Consider the following 15,067-nt stretch of genomic DNA (forward strand, 5'->3'; position numbering starts at 1 on the left):
AGATATTGGTTAAAATGCAGAACAGTAAATCTGAACTGGGCTCTTTAATTTGCATAATTAGCAAGTTCTCTTCAGGCTTAACGAAGTAATTAATGGCCCAGGGTTATGAGCCTGAGTTTGAATCCTGCTTTTGCCACTTGCTAACTGTGTGACTTTGAGCAAGTTTCTTAATTTCCCTATACCTCATGTCATGGATTGAATTGTGTCCCTTGAAAATACGGGTATCAATTTGGCTAGGCCATGACTCCCAGTATTGAGTGATTGTATGCCATTTTCTCATCTCATGTGATTCTCCTGTGTGTTGTAAATCCTACCTGTTAATGAGTTGGGATAGGCAACAGTTATGTTAATGAGGCAGGACTCAATCTATAAAATTGGATTATGTCTTGAGGCAATCTCTTTTGAGATATAAAAGAGAGAAGTGAACAGAGAGACAGGGGGACCTCACACCACCAAGAAAGCAGCACCGAGAGCAGAGTGCACCCTTTGGACCTGGGGTTCCTGCACGGAGAAGCTCCTAGTCCAGGGTGAGATTGATGAGAAAGCCCTTCCTCCAAATCCAACAAAGAGAGAAAGCCTTCACCTGGAGCTGATGCCCTGAATTTGGATTTCTAGCCTACTAGACTGTAAAAAAAAATATATATATATATATATTTTTTTTAGACTGTGAGAGAATAAACTTCTGTTTGTTATAGCCATCCACTTGTGGTATTTCTATTACAGCAGCACTAGATGACTAAGACACCTCAATTTTCTCATTTGTAAAGAGACACAATATAGTCCTGACCTCAAAGGGTTATTGGGGAAAATGAGTGACATAATGCATATAAAGTGCTCCTAACAGTGCCTGGTGCATAGTTATCCTTTAACATTAATTACTACGTTTCTCTCTTCACCTTTAAAATGTTAGACACCCAGCAAAGAACTCATTTGTCCTTCTTTCAGTAACCTTTTTTTGGCAGCTGGCATTAGTTTTTCTATTTAAAAAACAAAGCCAAAGACTCAGAAAACATACAGAATCTGTCTTCAAATGGTCAATTATTTTAGAGAGTCTGCAAATGTTGTAAAAACTAGGTGAGAGGAAGGGAACTAAGCTAGAGAGGAAAAAGCAATACTGAAAACGGAGAGTGTTTCTGAACCAAGACAGAATGAGAGCTTAATTGCAGCTATTTTTCTAGTGGACTCTTTTATTACAGACTTCATATCTCTGTATGCCTGAACTGTTCTTTATAAAGTTGTCAACTTTTACTTGTGTGAAATATCTTGTGCTGGCTATAATAAACACAGTTACACTCAATAAATAGCTTTGAACAAGTTTCACCAAATGTTTATTTTGTAGTAGTCTGTAACTTACTCATCTTAAGGGCCTTTTTCTGTCACTGTCCAGATTAGGTCTTCTTTTTCATTTCCTGAAGTCAAAGAAATTGTAAGTTATTCCCATAGAGGAGAGTTTTTAAAGGAGTGTTAAATACATCAGGGTCTGTAGGGTACTGATTTGGTCTCCTTTCAAAGTATGAACAGTTTTTTGAATACTAACCAGTTGCTGTCAAGATGTTTGTGACTCATGGTGACCCCATGTGTGTCACAGTAGAGCTGTGCTCCATATGTTTTTTTAGGGGGTGATTTTTCAAAAGTAGATCATCAGGTCTTTCTTGGAGGCACCTCTGGGTGAAACTGAACCTCTGACCTTTGGGTTAACAGCTGAGCTCATGAACCATTTGCACCACCCAGGGAACACTGGTGTTATGTAATGACATCAGGTTGAATATTGATGACTAAAAGAGTCAATGTTAGCATTGTTTTAGGACATATGTTAAACATATGGAGAATTGTCTTATCAATACATTTAGCAGGGTTTTCAAATATGAGGATCAGTAAACATTTCAGTGTGGCCAAAGTACAAAGACATTACGTTTTACCTGGGAAAAGAATGGCATAGCGTCTTTTGCAGTCTAAAAAGGCTGAGAACTTCCCAAATCATCAAGTCCTATTTCCTTTTCGCTTAACAGTTCTTGCTTTATCTCTCTCCTTTCCTTTTTTGCAATGAGCAACAAGAAGAAACAGGGCTACGCCTTCAACACTTGGCTTGGGAATTTCCTCATTTAAATATTCAAGTTTATTGTTTCCACGTAACTACAGGACACAGTCACTTAAGTTTCTGCCGTTACATGACAAGCATCTTCTTTCCTCCTGTTTCTAATTGTGTGCTCCTCTTTTCCACCTGAGCCCTCGCCAGCAGTGCCTTTAATGTCCATATTTCAACCAAGAGTCTGTTCATGACAATTTATATATTCTGTAAGATGATAGAAGTTTTCTCTACCATCTTCCTCACTTCCTTCTAAGTCCCTAATAGCAGAGTTTTTAATATCCATATTTCTACTAATAGTTTGTTGAAGACAATATAGGCTTTTTTTTAAAAATCATGCTTCACAAGATTCTTCCAGCCTCTGCCCATGGTCCATTTAGAAAGCACTACTACATTTTAGGTATTTGTTACAGCAGCACCTCATTTCCAGTACTAACTTATTGTTTTCCTATTGATGCTGTAACCTATTAACACAATCTGAATGGCTTAAAACAACACACATTTATTATCCTCTATTTCTGAAAGTCAGAAGTCTGTAATGCGTCTCACTGGACTAAAATCAAGGTATTGACATGGCTCTGTTCCTTTCTGAAGGCTCGAGGGAAGAATCTGTTTTCTGGATTTTTCCAGTTTATACAGGCTGCCCACATTTCTTGGTTTATGCTCCCCTTCTATCTTCAAAGCCAGCAATTGCTCTTTGAGACTTTGCCACATTGCATCACTCTGTCTTTCTCTGACTCTCTTGTTTCCCTCTTTCACTTATAAGGATCCTTGTGGTCTCCTTGGATCTACGTGGATAATTCAGGATAATCTCCCTGTCACAAAGTCAGCTGGTTAGCAACCCTAATTTAATCTGCAACCTTCATTCTCCCTTGCCATGTAACATAACATATTCACAGGTTCTGGGTATTAGAGGCTGAAATTTATTTATTTGGGGGAAGAGGATCATTATTCTGTCCACGAGAGCCTATTTACCATTCGCAAACACCATCTATTGGGCAAAATGTAGTGTACAACATTTCTATCACCACCAGAATCTCTTCAAGACTGAGCAACTCCATGAATGTCTATACCAGGACTGGAAATGTAATATAGCAACGTCGTGTGAGTCTAATACTTTGCATTCTAAAAGAGATGTTTTGGAGTGCTAGTGTAATGGTTGTTGGTGTTGGGTGCCGTCAAGTCGGTTCTGACTCATAGCAACCCTATGAACAACAGAACGAAATGGTGCCCGGTCCTGTGCCATTCTCACCATCGTTGTCATGCTAGAGCCTATTGTCGCAGCCACTATGTCAATCCATCTCATTAAGGATCTTCCTCTTCCTCACTGACCCTCTTCGTTACCAAGTATGATGTCCTTCTCCAGGGACTGGTTCCTCCTGATAACAGTCCAAAGTACATGTGATAAAGTCTTGCATCTTGCATCTAAGGAGCACTCTGACTGTATTTCTTCCAAGACAGCTTTGTTCATTCTTCTGGCAGTCCATGGTATATTTAATATTCTTTGCCAACATTGTAATTCAAACGAATCGATTCTTCTTTGTTTTGCCTTATCTATTGTCTAGTATTCGCATGCATATAAGGAGATTTAAAATATCACAGCTTGGGTCAGGCACACCTTAGTCCTCAAATTGACATTTTTGGTTAGTGTAATGGTTATCGGACTAAATATATTTAAAACTAATTGATGAAACATCGGTTACTTATTTATTTACTCAACAGTCCTTTCATTGAATGCCTATCATGAAACTTGTTCCTTTTAGGCACTTAGGCAGGGAAGATTATTTCCTTAACTTTAAGAAACTCTCAGTACTTTTTCAGGGTGTATCAAATATGCAGTTAACCCGCTGTCACCACTCTTATTCAAATATTGTACTGGAAGTCCTAGCCAGATCAATAAGGCAAGAAAGGGAAAGAAACGGTATCCAAATTGGAAAGGAAGAAGTAAAACTATCTCTATTCACAGATGACATGATCCTATACATAGAAAGTCTCAGAGATTCCACAAGAAACCTTCTGGATTTAAAAAAAAGATTCAGCAAAGTGGCAGGATACAAGATTGATACACAAAAATCTATCAGGTTCCTTTACACCAAGAAGGGTTGGATGTAGAGGAGAAGGTTTCAAAAATGGTGGAACAACAAAGGTGTAACCTTACAGCTCTGATTTTTGCCTGATACTAACCACCCTTGTTCCTGTGGTCACCTGTGTTTTCGTTGCTGCTCCTCTGCTCCTGCCTTATTTAAAGACCTTCCTCTCCCCACTGTTGTTTGCCATCAGGTAAGCATAGTGGGCAAGGCTGTGAGAAAAACCTGCAAGTGTGATGGGTCTAAAATGGAACCAGATTAGATGAGTGGATTTTGCAGAATATAAGGAGGTGGTCATGAACAATCTGCCTGAGTTCCTTGCTGTGAAGAGGATTACAGAATTATCATGATTAATTGTGATTTCACAATGGGATATAAGATGAGATTAACAAATTCAGAAAGGCGATTCAAAAATATGACTGCCAGGATTTTTTCTCTGTACTGGAAATATGTACACGAAGACCAAACAGAATTAAATGTACTGAACCAAGCAGAATCAGGGTTTTACTCGGATGTAAATGCTGTGCTGCCTTGGACGTGCATTTGCTAAGTAGCTGGGCTTCGAACCGAAAACCAGAATGAGAAAACCATTCCTACAGATACCAGCTTCCCAACAGAAATGTTAGAGTTTTCAACTAAGGAAACTCAATCAGAAACTTGTTTTCCCCAGACCATCGCATAGTGGAGAAGATAGCTTTGTATTTTTTAAGTGGGTCAGATTTTCCTGGAAACCCCTCCCTGTTTTTTCTTTCCCCTTTCTCTGTCACCTTTTCCTAGGTCTGCTGCCTCCACACCATAAATTCTGGAAAGGCAAATGGGTTGTCAGAGAGGCCTGGACTCAGTGCCCCCGGTCTAGTCTGGGCATAGTGGGTGGGACTCAGGGCAGAGCTGGTTTTCCACAAGCAGGTTTCCAGGCAGAGTTTTCCTACATTTTGACTACGCTAGACCCGGGGCTTTTTTTTACTTTTTTTAGACCCGGGGCAGAAAGCAGCCGGCAGTCAGGGGAGTATCCTCAGGCGACGGACACCTGCCGGGGAGGGAGCTTCGTGAACAGCAAGAGACCAGGGCCCTGCGAGACCTCACGATGGTGCGTGTTGGCCGCTACTTTCTTTTTCAGCCTTTTGATGCTGGGAGGGGGAGGGGTTCTAAAAAGAAGTCGAATGCAGGAGGGGAAGGAGGAAACTGCAAGGGATCCTTTGGGGTCATCAGAGAGAGAGATACGGAGAGACATCTGGAGAGACAAAGGCGAGAAGTGATTGAATATTTAGGAGAAGCGCAGGGAATCAGGGTTTCTGTGGGCACGTCCCGTCCCACCCGGCTTGTTGAGCAGGTAGACATGGAGAGCCAAGTGTGAGTGCCGCGACCGCGTTTGCCGTGGGTGCACTCCCGCAGGGACCGACAGGTGCCACTGCAGGGTCCCCTCTCCCGCACACCCCTCCGTCCCTCACGCCCCCTCTCCTTCTGGTTCGCAGTGCGGATTTGCGAGGCTTGCCCTGGAGTTGCCGGCGATCCGGAAACGCAGCCCCGAGGTCAGAGAAGTCATCGAGTAAGTGGTCGCCGCGTACCCGCACGGATCGGGGCTCCCCAGCTTGACCTTGAGGTACGGGGAGCCCAGAGGGGCGGCCCCCCTCCCCGGGCCCTGGCTGGTCCTCCTTCCTCCCCTGGGAAGCCTGCCGAGGCCCGGTTCCCACGCTGGGGAAAAGGAACAGGGCAAAGGAGACGGCACGCGGGGGCCCGGCTCAGGGCCCGGGGGACCTGCGGCGCCCGGAGAGGAGGGCTGACGGGGGTCGGCGCGGGGCTGCGCTGGCCGGCGGCTGCGCTCGGGGACCGCGGAGAGACCGCGCGGGGCGCGCAGGGCCGCTGCTCTCCCACGGCGGCGCCCGGGCCGTGAGCCCAGCCGCCCGCGTAGCGCCGCGCCCTCCGCCCGGCTGGCACACGAAAGGGCGAAGCGGGGTCGCCGGGGTGCTAGCGCCAGCCTGGGCTTAAGGCCGAGTGTCCGGGCTTTAGGAGCCGGCCAAGGTGCGAGCAACTTCAGCCCGCGGGCTGCTGCGTGGGGTAAGGATTCTCCTGCCTCCAGAGGAAACCGCTAAGGACGGCTGGATTGTCTAGAAAAAGCTGCTAGTAAACTTCAGGGGGCAGCTCAGGGGCTCGACAAGAGAGTAAATGCAGTGGTTTTTGGTGTTGCTTTTTTTTTTTTTAAAATACTGTTTAGCTGAGTCTAATTTCGGTTTTCATTATTACTGCGGCACTTTTGGAAATGGTGAGCAGGGTTATAGCCACTGTCTCCGCGCGTCCGGTATTTGAGGGCAGCCTGTGCCCTTTTTTTTTTTTTTGTGCCCTTAGGCTGAGCTGCTTTTAGGGGGACTTTGTGTGAGGGGCAGTGTTTTGATGTGGTCATGTGATTTCAGGCTAAGCGTTTCCTGTGTCTTTCTTTTGCTGTCTAGTCTTTTCTTGGTTTTTCCTTCCCTTTGCACTTGGTAAACAGTTTACGCCTTCTGAAGTAAACCAGAAGGTTGTACTAATGTTGAATGGTTGAAGGCATCGTGGTTTCTAACGTATTGAAAACCCCATTGGGTTGTAAATAGAACTCGAGTTTCCTTTATAACATATCAGTGACTTTTAGAGTCAGCCTTCCTGAAGGTGATTTTATTAAATCACTATCTAACCACTACTTATTAGAATTTGTGAGACTAACATCTTTAGCCCTTTAGTTACATTTAGATAAACCTTGAAACTCTTGATGAAAGCACTTAATGGTTTGTGACATAGAAGTAATCTTTTGCTTCACCTTAAGTGGCTGTATTTTTTTCAGCTTTTGTAAAAATCATTAATAACACCAATGACAACACCAAAAAGTGTCTAAAATTCCAAAGCAAACCTTCATTTATCAAAAAAGCTGTATAAACTTGACCACTTTTCAGTGGAGATTGTGCAGTGTAGGCTCTCTGTTCAGTTATTAAACGATTCCAGACCCGTGGATCTGCATCCAGGGGTCATGAAGCTGCTGAAATTGTATTCAAATTCAAACCTCTTGAGTCGCTGCATTTTTAGGGAGATATTCCGAAGTTCTCAGATTTCCAGAGGGATCTGTGGCCGGATAGAAAAATAAAAACTGCTGAATTACGACATATAAGCTACAATTTTTTCCTGTCAAAACAACAGGTTCTTTATAGCAAGTCTCCAGGTATAGAATGATAGGAACAATTCTAGAAAAATTGAATAGTGCTGCAATAATGTAAACATTTCATATAAAATAGATGCGCTTAGCCTCGTGGTTTATTTAGAAGAAATTTTCCAAGGCCTAGATGGGCACCTTCTGTTTCTTCTTGTCCAGTAGGATTCCCTTCTAGTATATAATACAGGAAATAAAAATTTTAGTAAGCTGTCTCTCTTCAAAACCCAACAGAAAAATATTTATGCCTGTCGTAATATTTCATAGTGTACGAAATATAAATAGCCCCTTAAAGGCCCTTCTTCAAGATATCCAGGTATGATATAACACATCAAAGATAGTTTTGTGTCATTTAGAGCATGTGGAAGGAAACGTAAAGGTATTGGACTTTCATCTGGCAAGGTCAAAGAAAAAAGTGTGGAAAGCTTCACAACGTTTAGTACTTGTATCTCCTAACTATGGCTTATTCAGTTATCTTGTTTTAGAGCATTTTTTTGAAAATATCTTTTAATTAATATTCTACTACAAACTTGAGTAATTGATAACTTTAAAACTAAATTATTTCAATTATGAATAAGCTAATAAAATATTTTTGTGATTAAATCTCAATAGTTTTGTCATAGAGGTTTTTTTCAAACAAAATAGAAGATATCTTTTAAACCTTAGGTAACACTTTTATTGATACGATAAGTCATTGCATAACCTTGAATTTTGTCGGCAACCTCACCAGGAAAATTAAATACTGAATTTACATTTATAGGTTATAGTCACTAATAATTAATGAGAGAAGGAGGGAGAATATTGATTTTTTTTACAGGTGTTTAAAATAGCATAAAAAGTAAAAACTGAAAATCCCTAATTAATTGTTTTCCAGGATTAGGTAAAAATCAAATTAGCTTTAAGAATGAATCTCCTCAGGTACAGGGAAATCAAAAACTAAAACAATATTTGGATAAACCAAGCCAAAACTTTACAGGAATGTGGTTATTCAGAATGGCTGTCTATATTCAATGGGAAGTTTTTTAGCTTTTCTTTTGTTTCCTGGGATATACGGCTTTTATGGCACTCTTCTATCAGTTAGAAATATTTACCCAAGCAACTTTGCTCAAACATTACTACTATTTTTCTGCACATTTGTATAACCAAATATTTTCCTTTCTAAAGATATCAATAATTTAAATGGTTTTAGTCTTTAAGACATCTAGATTCATTCAGCAAGTATTTATTGTCTATGCAATGGTTTGGGTTTGGGTATCTTCATCTTGACCTGATACAAGAAGAACTTTTGGAAATTTTTAATTCTTTAGATGAACCAATTTAACTGCCTATACACTAGTGGTTTTACTTGCGGTTGGAGTAAATTTTTGTCTTGAATAATATCTATATCTTGTTTTTCTTTTCAGAATTGTTTGAAGTGTCATATCTATTTCATATTTTTTCTCTCCTCTGGGCTCAGGCCAACAAGCTTCATCTTTCTATAGCAATGAGGCTTACAGAGTCTGAAGAGAATTATTTGGAAGGAGTGAAGGGTTTTAGGGGCAGCTTTCCCCTCAGCCTACAACTGGAGAGAACAACAACAAAAAAACCAAACCCATTGCCGTGGAGTCAATTCTGACTCATAGCGACCCTATAGGACAGAGTAGAACTGCCCTATAGAGTTTCCAAGGAGCACCTGCTGGATTCGAACTGCCGACCCTTTGGTTAGCAGCCATAGTGCTTAGCCACTACACGAGGATGTCTACCTTATAAAACTTGAGAGGCTCTGGGGTATGGTTCCCTTGCCACACAACTGTGACTCTTACCACTTGTAGTTGCATACTTATTGCCTGAGTTCTTTTACCTGGAATGCTTTCTATCCATTAGTAATCTTTGATTAAAATAAACCCTCCCTTTCAGAAAATCAAAGGTAACTCAAATTAATTAACTCACATACCAACTCCTCCTGCTTATCATGGTAAGAATCAGTAGGAAGGTAAAACAAGGAAGTGGATCCAAACCAGTTGCTGTCAAGCCACTGACAGACCAAGGAAAATGTTTTAATCTTGAAATATTTTCCAGGTCCGACCTATCTCTATATCTCCTTTCCTTAGGCCATGTTACATTTAAAGTACCTGCTTAACTGTCTGCTTCTTCTCCCAGACCGAATCTCCCTCAGGGTACTTATCGTTGGATTCACAGCGCTTGGCTCATTTTAGGAGTCTGATAAGTTTAATTCTATTCTTTGTTATTATTGAATTATGTTTCTTGTGCCTTGATGCTATAGGTTATTTTGTTCCAGAATGAAACTTAAAGCACAGTATGTCTGTTTTGTAATAACCCCGTGATTGGTATTAAGATCTTGGTCATAAAGAAAGGCTTCCGTCTTCTCCTCTCATGGTGTCTGCAGCCTGTTCAGAACTGCTGTTATTCCTTCCACCATCCCCCTTTCTCTAAGTTTGGGTCCTTCGTTAATATCACCGTCTCCCCATTACCAGTGCTGACTGACTTCTTGAACATTCCACTTTCCTTGAGAATCTAAACTCATAATGGAGGTTTTCTTTCTACAGTATGATCTGCTGTCGTTTCCCAGGACTTGATTTGGCATCTACAATTTTGACTTTCACAGGATCTTAACCTGTGTCCATTTCCTTTAGGAATCCACTGGTAGGTACTCACCCACATCTGGCCTTTCTCATCACTCAAAATTGCTTCAGCTGAAAAATCTGAGATGCTCGTATTATTTTTCTGACAACAGTCTTCCATCCTTCTAATACTTTTACTCAGTTACCACTCTGAAAGTCCTGCTCTCCTACTGTTGTTCCTTGGCCCCACCTCTGTTTTTCTAAACAGTTTACCTCTCTTTTCTAACCACACCCATTTGGATACAAATTTCAACTTTGTTCTCATCCTCAAATCTCTTGCCACTAGATCTACGGTAATACTTGCCTTCACAATCTCTGCTTTACCCTTTATCTCTGCTTTACCTTCCTTGCTGTTAAATGTAGCTGACAGAGTAATATAACTATATCCTTTGACCAACTGGAGCCCTGGTGGCACAGTGATTAAGAGCTCAGCTGCTAACCAAAAGGTCGGCAGTTCCAATCTACCTGCCGCTCCTTGGAAACCCTGTGGCGGGGAGGTTCTATTCTGTCCTATAGGGTTGCTATGAGTCAGAATTGACTTGATGGCAACAGGTGTGTTTTTGTTTGGTTTTGGTCAACTACAAATTGATTCAATCAAACTTCAGCCTAAGGGATGATTAATAGTGCTAGGAAGTTGTTTTATTCTTTCTTAGTAATCAGATATCCATAGTACATGTTCCAGATTTTTCCAGATTTTCCAGTCCACCCAAATTATCTCTACTGTTTTCATTCTTAGCAGATGGCTTCATCTTCTAGTCACGGAGAATATTAAAGTCAATTTAGGCAAACTATTTAGAACCCTTTCTCGTATTGAGCCATCTTATTTGTCCATATCCTTATTTAACCTCTTAGAGTACTTATACAAGATGCATATAATAATTCGTACATGTGTTTAAGATGACGTCCACTTCCTTTAGCCCATCCTTATTTGGCATGAATTGAGAGTCTAATCATTATTGTCAGGCATTTCTACTCTGGACAGGTTCCTGTTTTTCTTAAAATGTGGCCACAGAGCTGGCCTTAGAGGAGTGGCCTATTGTCTTTAGATTTATTGGGTTATCCCCAGCAGACACCATAGTAAAGCAATCAAAGATCTAAATTCCCCACCCCCTCTGTTTTTTTTTTTAGATCATACTCCACTGTTTAAGTAAAGTATTCATCTTTTTGGAATATTTTTCCACAAATATACTTCTGTCCAATTGTTTCTTTGACCACTTGATCTTGAAGTTTTAAAAATACTTATTGCAATTAAATTTAGTCTTTACCTTTAGTTAGCCTATTGTTCCAGAAGGTCATGGTGTTTTTGGTTTCTTACGCATAATACAAATTAGCCTTTCTTCTCAATTTAGAGGCATTAACAGATTTGATCAGTATATAATTACTGTCTTTATCCAAACAGCCACAAAATACTGGACTTTTGAAAGGACATTGGCATGACCCTAGAGACCTTCTTCCAGTTTTATATTAGTCCATGAATTAACTCTGTTTATAAGGCTGTTCTTGTCTATGCCAAGACATTTGGAAGATAGCTACCTGGCCAAACCACTGGAAGAAATCCATATTTGTGCCAGTTTCAAAGAAGGGTGATCCAACAGAATGTTGAAATCATTGAACACTGTCATTAATATCACATGCAAGTAAAATTTTGCTGAACATCATTCAAAAATGGCTGCCGCAGTACATTGACAGGGAACTGCCAGAAATTCAAGCCAGATTCAGGAGAGGACAAGGAACAAAGGATATCGTTGCCGATGTCAGATAGATCTTGGCTAAAAGCAGAGAATACCAGGAAGATGTTTACCTGTGTTTTATTGGCTATCCAAAGGCATTCAGCTGTGTAGATCATAACAAATTATGGATAACATTGTGAAGAATGGGATTTCCAGAACACTTAATTGTGCTCATGATGAACCTGTACATAGACAAACAGGCAGTCATGCAAACAGACCAAGCGGATACTGCGTGACTTAAAATCAGGAAAGTTGTGCTTCAGGGTTGTATTCTTTCACCATAATTATTCAATTTGTAGGCTAAGCAAATAATCTGAGAAGCTGGACTATATGAAGAACAGGGCATCAGGATTGGAAGAACACTGATTAACAACCTGTTATATGACACAGGCTTGCTTGCTGAAAGCAAGGAGGACTTGAAGCACTTACTTTTGAAGATCAAAGAGCACAGCCTTCGGTATGGATTACACCTTAGCATAAAGAAAACAGAAATTCTCACAACTGGACCAGTAAGTAATATCATCATAAACAGAAAATATTGAAGTTGTCAAGAATTTCATCATACTTGGATCCACAGTGAACACCCATGGAAGGAGCAGTCAAGAAATCAAACAACTTACTGCATTGGCATTTCTACTGCAAAAGACCACTTTAAAAGTGTCTGAAAGCTAAGATGTCACTTTGAGGACTAAGGTACCCCTAACCCAAGCCATGGTATTTTCAATCACTTCATTTGTATGTGAAAGCTGGACAATGAATAGGAAGAGCAAAGAAGAATTGATGCCTTTGAAATGTAGTGTCGGCAAAGAATATACCACTGACTGCTAGAACAAGGAATAAATCTGTGTTGGAAAAAGTATAGCCAGAATGGTCCCTAGAAGCAAGATTGGCAAAACTTTGTCTCACATACTTTGGTAACATTATCAGGAGGGACCAGTCCCTGGCGAAGGACATCATTCTTGGTAAAGTAGAGGATCAGTGAAAGAGAGGAAAACCCTCAACGAGATGGATTGACACAATGGCTGCAAAAATGGGTTCAAGCACAACAAATTGTGAGAGTGGTGCAGGGCCAGGCAGTGTTTTGTTCTGTTGTACGTAAGGTTGCTGTGAGTGGGAACTGACTTGAGGGCACATAACAACAACATGGAATTTGCATTCCTCTCTTGGCCCGAAAGCATACCTTGAAAAACATGGTCAGTTTCCTTGCTGAAATACTGCAGAGTAGCTATCAAGTAGCCCTATTAAAAACAAAAGCATATAACACTAGGTTGATTTTTAATGATTGGTTCCTCATGAACTCACAGTGGCTTGTAAATAACACTTCCTGTTTTGATTGCTCATGTACCATGCTTTTAAGAATCTCTTTGGAATAGTGTTTGGAATTAATGTCAATATCTATGGGCTAGAGTTGGTGGAATCTACTCTCTATTTTGAAAATTGGGACAATTGCTACTTTCCTTTTTCTCAGTCGACTCTTTTCCTCATCACATTATTTTAAAGGTTATTTTAACAACTCCTCTATGTAAAATTTTTTCATTACTTTGTAATGTGTTGTTGTTGTTCAGTTGCATTGAGTTGGTTCTGACTCATAGCAACCCTATATACAACAGGACAAAACACCGCCTGGTCCTGCGCTATCCTCACAGTCACTGGTATGCTTGAGCTCGTTGCAACCACTGTGTCAATCCGTGTCACAGAGGATCTTCCTCTTTTTCGCTGACCATGTACTTTACCAAGCATGATGTCATCCAGGGACTGGTCCCTCCTGATAACACGTCCAAGGTATGTGAAATGTAGTCTCGCCATCCTTGCTTCTAATGAGTATTCTGGTTGTACTTCTTCCAAACTTTTAAATTGTATTTTCTTCAAATTAATTGATTGAAACTCATTCAGAATATTTAATATAATGCTATAGCTTAGGCTTTACATTTGTTATTTTGATATTTACCCTACTCTTGCTGGTATGGATATTATTTTCTTGAGGAGAGAAGATGAAACAAAACAAGAGCAGAGCAGTTTTGCCTTCCCTCTGTTGTGCACTGCACTTGAATTTCCTCCTTCCCAGCACCACCACTTTATCCAGCAGTAATAAGAATGAAAAAATCTTTTTATGTAACTTTTTGAGAGCTTCAGCTTATTTTATGTTTTAGATTTTGGGACACTCTTCTTATAGTTCAGAAACTTTTTTGTACTTCTCTCAATAAAACTTGTCATGGATTATGCTTGCCACTCATGGAGATATAAAGTTTATGATACAGTTGCTGACATCAGGGAATTTGCAGCCTGTATGTGGAAATAACACAACTAAGAAATTATACCTGTTAATACTTAAAACTGAGCTTAGTTTTTATAGCATAGTTTTAATAAGTTCTAAAGAACTTAAGGGAGAGAGCTCTGCAGGCTGGGTATTGAGAAAGGCCTTTCAGAGAAGATCTAGGACTTGTTTGAAATTTTAAAAAGATGAAGATGTGGGATTTCTAAGGACCTACAGAATTCCAATACAAACCCTGGTGGTATAGTGGTTAAGTGCTATGGCTGCTAACCAAGAGGTTGGCAGTTCGAATCCACCAGGCACTCCTTGGAAACTCTATGGGGCAGTTCTACTCTGTCCTGTGGGGTCGCTATGAATCGGAATTGACTCGACAGCCATGAGTTTGGGTTACAGAATTCCAATATATGGGATAGTGGGAATAAGACAGAGCCTCAGACAGCTTTGCATTAAAATTCTGTTTTCTTTGCTTGGCACCCTCCCCCACAGCTTTGCATTAAAATCCTTTCTTTGCTGGGGGGTTATATGTAAACCCCATTGCGCCCGTGTAGTATGATTAAGAATGTTGCTGACGTAATTTGTATGAACTCTCTACTTATAAACCCCTTAAAAGTACCTTTTCCCCACGCCTTTGAGGAGCAGCCTTGGTGGCAGCAGCTCTGACAAGCTCCTTCTCCTTGTGCAATGAAATAAAGATGTCTTTCCAGCTCTCCCACCTCAGCATCTTGTTATTGGCCAGTTGGAGTCATGCTGAGCAGAACCTGGGGTTTCCACCTGGTAACAGGTAGAGCATTCTAGGTTGACGAAAGGAAATGAGGCACAGCAGGAACTAGGAAATGGGAGACTGTGCTTGTGGATTCGAGTTCATGTGTGTGCGTATTGGTATTTTAGTTACCCAGTGGTGCCGTAATGGAAATTCCACAAATGGGTGACTCTGAAAAACGGAAATTTGTTTTCTGACAGTTCTGGAGGCTAAAAGTACAGATCAGGGTCTTGGCTGTTTTGTTACCTTCCTTGTTGGTAGTCCCAGGTTCTCCTGTATCCTCACGTGGCATCTGTCTTCTCCTGTGTGTGTACCGCTGTGCCCAATCTGATCTTTCAT

General features: G+C 40.8%; 1 protein-coding gene across 7 annotated transcripts in view; it reads left to right on the top strand.

Moving 5' to 3' along the window:
- Nucleotides 1–5,084: 5,084 nt before the first annotated feature.
- The window catches only part of GUCY1A1 (guanylate cyclase 1 soluble subunit alpha 1), an 85,309-nt gene continuing 75,326 nt past the window's right edge, over nt 5,085–15,067 (top strand). For 2 of the 7 annotated variants that reach the window (XM_064267625.1, XM_064267628.1), the window contains exon 1: nt 5,313–5,719. The gene's annotated coding sequence lies outside the window, so the exon portion shown is untranslated. Of the gene's footprint in view, nt 5,261–5,312; nt 5,774–6,112; nt 6,229–13,298; nt 13,479–15,067 lie in introns of those variants that run through there. The other 5 variants (XM_023541809.2, XM_064267626.1, XM_003422571.4 and 2 more) reach the window with 5 other exon arrangements.

The sequence above is a fragment of the Loxodonta africana genome, chromosome 13, assembly GCF_030014295.1.
Source record: "Loxodonta africana isolate mLoxAfr1 chromosome 13, mLoxAfr1.hap2, whole genome shotgun sequence".
In the NCBI taxonomy this organism is placed as follows: Eukaryota; Metazoa; Chordata; class Mammalia; order Proboscidea; family Elephantidae; genus Loxodonta; species Loxodonta africana.